Below are 8,809 nucleotides of genomic sequence, written 5' to 3'. Positions count from 1 at the left end.
ATTTTATAAGTCTACCAGGGACAGACTTTTTGGTTTCTAGAGTAAAAAATGATTCCCATGTTACTAATGACCTGGACAGCACATTTCTGAAATGGAACACATGGGTTATATGCTTCATTGAACTCAGTTTTTCTTATTTACAGCTGCTTGTAATTAGTAGTTATTTTGCTCTTATAATTACTTATTTCTATTGCAAGTAGCTAGTTATAGAACTGAAAAATGGAAGGTTGTCCAGAGGCATCATGTGTTTGGAGTACTTTTGACCTGATGTTTCTTGAAGCCAAGGAGATGCCTGCGCTCACCGTCGGCAGCTTCATTTCCTGAGAGGAAATCACGAAGGGCACATAATAGCGGGCTCAGTACATTCTTGCTGCTTGATTAGTTCAGTGATTTAAAAGAACTGAAATAATGAAGAAAAGTATTTCTATTTTGGAAATGAATTAAAACAAAACATTTTTAATAATGTGACCTTAGAAATTTACCTCATCTCTCTCAGCTTCAGTGACTTTCTCTCTAAAATGGAGCTAATAAAAACACACATCTCATAGTGTTTTGAAGATTAAATGAGATTGCTCACTTAAAAAGTTTTTGACTGAGTATCTTGCACATAATTAAGGCATAATCTATTTGTGGTATTATTATTATTGATATCTCTTTAGCTTCATATCCTTATTCCCCCACCATATTTTAACTATACATACCATTATTCCTTTATCCATTTTGTTTATTGGTGCTTATTGTATTAGTCTGGGTCCTATAGAAAAACAGAATTCATAAGACATACACACTTATGCATGACTACACACATGTACAGATGCATATTATAAGAAATTGGCTTACATGGTTATGGAAGCTAAGAGGTGCCAAGACCTGTGGTCAGTAAGCTGGAGACCCAGGAGAGCTTGTGGTCTAGTTCAAGTCTGAGGACAAAGGCAGGAGAAGATCGACATCCTATTTCAAAGACAGTGTGGCAGAGAGAGACATTCTCCATCATTTTACCTTTCTGTATGATGACTGGAACTAAAGAGCTTAGAGACGGGGCAACTGGATGGTTATCTACAGCTCTGGTGCGGTCATCAAGTATGACAACAATGATGGCAATGGAGAAAGAGTTGATGAGTCTTGTGGCTAAATATTCCATGAAGTCATTCTTCCATGAGAGTGCCATGATTTTCTTATTTCTGAGACTTGCATGTACTACTTTTGTTCGGAATACTCTTTCTTTTTCTCTGGAAAATTCCATTTGTTCTTCCACTGTAGATGCCACTTTCTCTAAAGAGCATGTACTGACTTTCCCCATATAGACAGCTTTTCCTTTGTGATCACATAGCACCTTATAATACTTTTGCCATGACACTCAGCAAATGGAAGAGGAAGTTCTGTGTATAAATCTGCCTCTCCATGTAAACTGGGATGTCTCTAGACTGCAGAGAATACGTAAATCTTATATATCTTTGCTTCCATTCAATAAGTATTTGTCAAGTGAATGCTCTCCTATTAGAATATGAGCAGATTAAGGGCATTATTATATTTCCAGTGCATGTCACTATGTCCAACCGTAGGAGAATACCAATAAATATTTATTAAGGTCAACTATCACTTTTCAAAAAAAAAAAAACCCAGATTCATTGAAAATAATCATTTTCAAGTGTCCCTAGTAGACAAATACTTGGTAGCATGAGCAACCCAGTTAATATTTGATTGCAGTAAAATATGAATCATATGTGAGCTTTTCTATCTATAAATCTTTAAACCATTCTAGCTGACTAATACAGGCAAATGGAAAGTTGAACTACACTTACACAGTTAAAGTTTAGGAGAGAGTTGGAGGGATTTAGATTCAAAGGCTGGGGTGGTTTGCATTGGAAATATGCTTGGAATTTATCGCAGCTGCTGAAAGTGGGATCGCCTGGAGGTGCACAGATTGTGGAATTACAGCTGTTCTGTGGAACTGAGGTAACTCTTCTGAGAAGTGGTCAAACTCTCCTTGTCAGGGAACACTTTAGGTTTGCATAGTAATATCCTAACTAATTCCCCACAGAGAAAAGTGACTGAAGAACCATTCATGTGTTTATGAATTGCTTATATCAGAAGTCTCAATCTTGTTTGTGCATTTAAGTCACTTGCAGAATTTTTTTTTTTCCAGACAAGTAAGTCCAGACTGCACCTTCGGAGGTTCTGACTCAGCAGGTGTTTTTATAAAGCTTTGCAAGTCATTCTGATACATGGTCAAGGTTGAGGACAGCTGAAATGTAGAGTCAAATTCCAGCGAAGGGCTTTTTACTGTGAATTACTTCTAAATTTAACATTAACTGAAATCTTTTGTGCTTACTAAATGGTTTTAAAATTGCATGTTTAAAAAGTGTCAAGTTCTTTTGTGGGAAGGTCTGTGTTATGCTATGATTCATCCATTAGAAAGAAACATTTTCGTTTCTGTCATGCTGCACAGGTTAAACACATTCATTTATATGGACAAGTCTCTGGGTTTCAGTTCTTGAACTTCATGACTAAGCTGTGAGTTGACGATGGCTCTGTTCTGAGATAAATGTTCAAGAACAACATGTCTACAGAGGTAGAGAGCATTTGACACTCTTGGATGGAAAAACATCACATTCAATTTCTAAATAATATGGAAAATATTAACATTTCAGATTTAAAATATCTTATCACTTAATCTTTTTTTGACTTCAGGGCGTACTCCTAATATTATCACAGAATATGAGATAATTTTTGGACTCTGTGTTAACAAATGATATATTAAAAACAACGCTACGCACTCTGAGTGCATCTTTCCTATATACCTTTTTAGCATATATTTATCCAGCTTATATCTTATTATTTGTCTTAACAGTATTCTTATTTCCTATTGTGTTTTTCCTCTTCAAAGATAGTGGTATCTTTTTCTATTGTATCTTGTATCTTTTCTCTTTTATCAGGACACTCTCTAGCAGATCCTGTTCCTTTGCTCATGGTGTATTTAGAGAAGAACCATGCCCTTTTGCTGTACACGAAATTCAAAGCCGAAGACTTAGCTTTGAATCCACATTCTGCCATAACACTGTGACCTTTCTCAGCCTTTTTGAGGCTCCATTTCTACACACGCACACACACACAGGCCATAATCATACAGGTAATTCTAATTCTTGGGATTGCCTCTGTCCTTTGCTCTTTGCATTTAAATCATATTGGTTCCACAAAATAGTATTTGGTTTCTTTCTGGCTTCACCATGCCTCCATTATTTTGATGGCCCTTCTAATTCATCTCACACCTTGCTAATGAATTATCTTTTCTTTTACTCCCATTCTGTGTGGTTTGTTGAATCCAGGCCATTTTTTTTTTTTTTTTTTTGCTAGGATCCTCTGGTGGCTCAGCTGTAAAGAATCCGCCGGCAATGCAGGAGCCACAGGAGATGCAGGTTCAATCCTTGGGTTGGGAAGATCCCTTGGAGTGAATCATGGCAATGCACTCCAGTATTTTTGCCTGAAGAATCCCATGGACAGAGGAGCCTAGTGGGCTACAGTCCATAGGGTCACAAAGAATGGGACACAACTTAGCAACTAATCAACAACAACCAGTGAAGTAGGGTTCACTATAAATGGATAGAATTTAGATTAAAATACTGTTAGTTGGTGCTTTTGGTACACTAACAAAAACACATGCCGTTATCGCATACTCATTCTTACTATTAAGGTTTATTTTATTGGAGGGACACAAAAAGAATGAATGTTAGATATTACTAAAAATTCACTGAGGAATTCATAATAATATGGTGTACATCCATTGGTTTTGTGTTATGAAGTAGGCATTCAAGTTCCTACTACGCTAATAGAGTGTTTATTGAACTGTTACTGGGAATCTAAATTCCTCTGACTGTGCACCAATTGGAAAAGCAAAGGTATAAATGGTTTCATCTTTCCTCTGAAGATTTAGTCACTTTCATGGCCCTTTCCTCTGCATGATTTAATTTTTTACATAAGGAGTCACTACAAACCAATAAAAATTTTTTATATGTTTGCAACTAGCACGTACAGGGAGTCAGATTAAAATCCTACCTGAAGTTCTCAATGGAATCTCAGCGTTTGATCATGCCACCAAGGCTTTAATTCTTAAAGTGTGATAAGCTGATCAGAGAGTTTTAAGATCTTGGTACCAGTATAGAGATGAAGGCTGCCATGAAATCTGCTACTTAGGCAGGCTATCTCCTCTGAGGTGCTGACAAAGAAATCGAATGTTAAGTAAAGAAGTTGAAAATCAAATCAAAACGAATAAAGGATATTTGGAATGCTGTCAAACACACTCTGGACTTTACTAAGCACCAGACCTTGACCAAATTAGGAAATAATAAAAATTTAAGGCCTAGATTTAACACAGGTCCCATATATAACTCCAAGTAGTTTTATAATTATTTTCCCACATATATAATTTTAAATGTGGGCTTCTAGTGTCCCTTGCTCCCAGTCATCGTCCACCATAGCACGACCTTGACAGAGATCTACCTTGTCCAACAGTCAAATACACCTGCTCTTATCCATTTCCCTGCAGATCTGCTAGGTGACTAGTTACCAGCTTTCAGACTCCACATGGGCTGTTGAATTAATGTGTTACTGCCTCCTTCCACTTTTATATCATTTGGTTTTAAGTAGGATCTTCTTGGGAGAAGGAAATGGCAACCCACTCTAGTATCCTTGCCTGGAAAATCCCATGGACAGAGGAGCCTGGTGGGCTATAGTCCATGGGGTCTCAAAGAGTCAGACTACAACTTAGTGACTAAACCACCACCACCAGGACCTTCTTGGGGCTTCCTTGGTGGCTCAGTGGGTAAAAGATCTTCCTGCAGGGCAGGAGACAGAGGACACATGGGTTCAACCCCTGGGTCAGGAAGATCCCTTGTAGAAGGAGAGAGCAACCCACTCTAGTATTCTTGCCTCGAGAATCCCATGGACAGAGGAACCAGGCAGGCTACAGCCCATGGGGCTGCAAAGAGTCGGACACGACTGAGCAACTAAACACACAGCACAGGATCTTCTTAGCGTGTGTTAAAAATAACATAATAATAATAGCAAATTTAATGACACTGCATGCTAACCATTACCTTACACCCAGTCACATTTAATGCTTATACCAACTCTATGAACTACTCACTATTATTAATATTATATCCATTTTACACATCATGGACCTGGAGTGTAGAGATGCCAAGCAGGTCATAAACTGAGAAGCGGTTTTGAAACACTTTTAACAGTTTAACTCCTCCGTCCCTTTGCACCACTAAGCTGTCCTGCCTACATATGGCCGGGGATATACAGTGGATAATGGGAAACACTTGTGCACTAGGGTCAGAAATACCTATTCAAACCTTGTCTCCTCCCTTTACTGGTATGTGGCTTGGGTAAGATATTTAATTTCTCTGAATTTAATTTTCTAAAATGTAGAATAGTAACAATAGTACTTATATTATAAGTTTAGTATGGAATTAAATAAATTAGTACCTAGACAGTACTTATCACCCAAATATAAAGTATTCTTCACATCTGAATGTATGACTGGGAAGAAATGGGGAAGATATTTTTGTGCAAAGGGATTTTGTGAAACAGCTCAGCTGCTCTTCCCAGCCTGTGGGAACAGCAGCATCAGAGGAGTAAACCCAGGGCTCATAGTCAGAAATGGGAGAAGATATAGGTGATGTTCAAGCTGGTTTTAGAAAAGGCAGAGAAACCAGAGATTAAATTGCTAACATCTGCTGGATCATGGAAAAAGCAAGAGAGTTCCAGAAAAACATCTATTTCTGCTTTATTGACTATGCCAAAGCCTTTGACTGTGTGGATCACAATAAACTGTGGAAAATTCTGAAAGAGATGGGAATACCAGACCACCTGATCTGCCTCTTGAGAAATTTGTATGCAGGTCAGGAAGCAACAGTTAGAACTGGAAATGGAACAACAGACTGGTTCCAAATAGGAAAATGAGTACGTCAAGGCTGTTTATTGTCACCCTGCTTATTTAACTTATATGCAGAGTATATCATGAGAAACGCTGGACTGGAAGAAACAGAAGCTGGAATCAAGATTGCCGGGAGAAATATCAATAACCTCAGATATGCAGATGACACCACCCTTATGGCAGAAAGTGAAGAGGAACTAAAAAGCCTCTTGATGAAAGTGAAAGTGGAGAGTGAAAAAGTTGGCTTAAAGCTCAACATTCAGAAAACTAAGATCATGGCATCCGGTCCCATCACTTCATGGCAAATAGATGGGGAAACAGTGGAAACAGTGTCAGACTTTATTTTTTGGGGCCCCAAAATCACTGCAGATGGTGACTGCAGCCATGAAATTAAAAGACGCTTACTCCTTGGAAGGAAAGTTATGTCCAACCTAGAAAGCATATTGAAAAGCAGAGACATTACTTTGCCAACAAAGGTTTGTCTAGTCAAGGCTATGGTTTTTCCAGTGGTCATGTATGGATGTGAGAGTTGGACTGTGAAGAAGGCTGAGAGCCGAAGAATTGATGCTTTTGAACTGTGGTGTTGGAGAAGACTCTTGAGAGTCCCTTGGACTGCAAGGAGATCCAACCAGTCCATTCTGAAGGGGATCAGCCCTGGGATTTCTTTGGAAGGAATGACGCTAAAGCTGAAACTCCAGTACTTTGGCCACCTCATGTGAAAAGTTGACTCATTGGAAAAGACTCTGATGCTGGGAGGGATTGGGGGCAGGAGGAGAAGGCGACGATAGAGGATGAGATGGCTGGATGGCATCACCCACTCGATGGACGTGAGTCTGGGTGAACTCCATGAGTTGGTGATGGACAGGGAGGCCTGGCGTGCTGCGATTCATGGGGTCGCAAAGAGTCAGACACGACTGAGCGACTGAACTGAACTGAACTGAATTGATAGGCTTCCCTTGTGGCTCAGCTGGTAAAGAATTTGCCTGCAATGCGGGAGACCTGGGTTCGATCCCTGGGTTGGGAAGATCCCCTGGAGAAAGGAAAGGCAAACACTCCAGTGTTCTGGCCTGGAGAATTCCATGGACAGTATAGTCCATGGGGTCGCAAAGAGTCAGGCACGACTGAGCGACTTTCACTTTTTCAAGGGCTATAAATCCAAGAGGCAGAGGTGATAGTCACCATACCTACAGTCCAGAGGAGACCCAAATTACAGTGTCAAGAGACTCTCCAATTGACATGCATTTGTGGGTAGTCAACTTTTAGAAGGAGATGATAGAAGTATCAAGCAGAGGTCCATTTAAGGAGGCTGTGTCCCCAAATACAAGTATATATGATGTACTTCCCATGTATAAATATAAAATTTACACTTAAATAGAATATAGAAACCACTGTAATTGTTTTAAATTGTCTTTATTTTTGACATATCAGGTAGAAAATGAATTTTTTTTTTTTTGTATTTTCTCCATATGTTCCTTAAAAAACAAAATTTGAGCTGTTTTTTCTGTAATTCTTTTGAAGTCTACATACTAACAGAAAAATCTGTCAGGAAGCTCTATTTATTTTTTTCTTCTAATTTTGTACACGTCAGGAAAGATATTACATGTCAAAATACTCACATTAGCCAATGGGATTATGGAGGCTGCACTCAGAAAAAACAGTAACTTCCCAAGTATTGATTACTGAGCTAATAATAAGATATTTGTCTTTCAAAACCAAATTCTAATAGGCATAATGAGTCTTGTTATTTTAAAGATTTTTTGGAGAGAGTGAACATTAAGCACATTTTGTACTTGATACTTGTCCTTAATAGTTTACCTTAGCTTCCCCTATAAGGGAAGATACTATTCTACTTTATAAATAGGTCTCATGGGAAAATTACTTCTTCCTTGAGGTTAAACAATCTGATATACATTTTTAATGCTGGGATAGTTAAAGGCAATTTGAAAGCTAACCCATGTTAGGTTGTAATATGCGAAACGTCTGAACAAAGACTTCATTAATTATGGTGTTTTAAAGACTCATTAAGTTTGGCCTCCATACTTTATGGAATAAAGAAGCTCCATAAATAAAGGAATAAAGAATCTAGAAAATGTACTAAAAAGATTAAACAATATTTCTCAAGAGTTAAAAAGCAGGCAATAGCTAAGTGGGAGAAAATGCCACGTAGGAGAGAATGTTATTAGTAAATCCTGATAAAGTTAAACAGGAAAATTATGAGGTAAGTGACAGTGATTACCAGATTTTTCCTAATTCATTAAGGATGGAAAAGGGAGTAGTTTGAAATTGAAATAGGAGAGATTTAGGTTAGATATCAGAAAGAACTTCCTAACTATGAATGTTGCTGATCAGTGTTAAAGGGCATATCACATTCTGAAAGAGCTCCTTGGAGACATTTAAGAACGAGACATAAAGCTTTTCCTCAGGGGTGGTTTAAAAGCTATCCCACTCAACCACAGCAGAGTGGATGGTTCCAGTTCACTTGCTGGTGGCAAAGACTGGGACCCAACCTCAGTGGCTGTGGCCCTGCCGCCTCCCTCCTCCGCCCCACTTTTATGGGCTCTTTCTGTCTGTCAACAGCCTGGAGCATCGGTTGCTGAGATAGTCAGTTTCCTCTCCAGGAATTCCCTCTTTCTCTGCCAAAGGGAAGCTGCCTTGCTCAAGTCTATGCCTTTGCCCCAGGCACAGCCTGCATTCCAGAACTATCTGGTACTGGGGCTGTGGAAAATTAAAAGGCCTAGCCTCTTTGCTTCAGTTCAGGACAATCCATGACCTTTTGAAGGGGCCACTCAAGCTCTTTCACCAGCACACCCTCCGAGGGATCAGCTGAGGCCTTTGGTTCAACTGAATCACAGTTTCTCCATCTGTCCT

This window comes from Bos mutus, chromosome 5 (genome assembly GCF_027580195.1).
Source record: "Bos mutus isolate GX-2022 chromosome 5, NWIPB_WYAK_1.1, whole genome shotgun sequence".
NCBI lineage: Eukaryota > Metazoa > Chordata > Mammalia > Artiodactyla > Bovidae > Bos > Bos mutus.
This window is presented reverse-complemented; position numbering follows the sequence as displayed.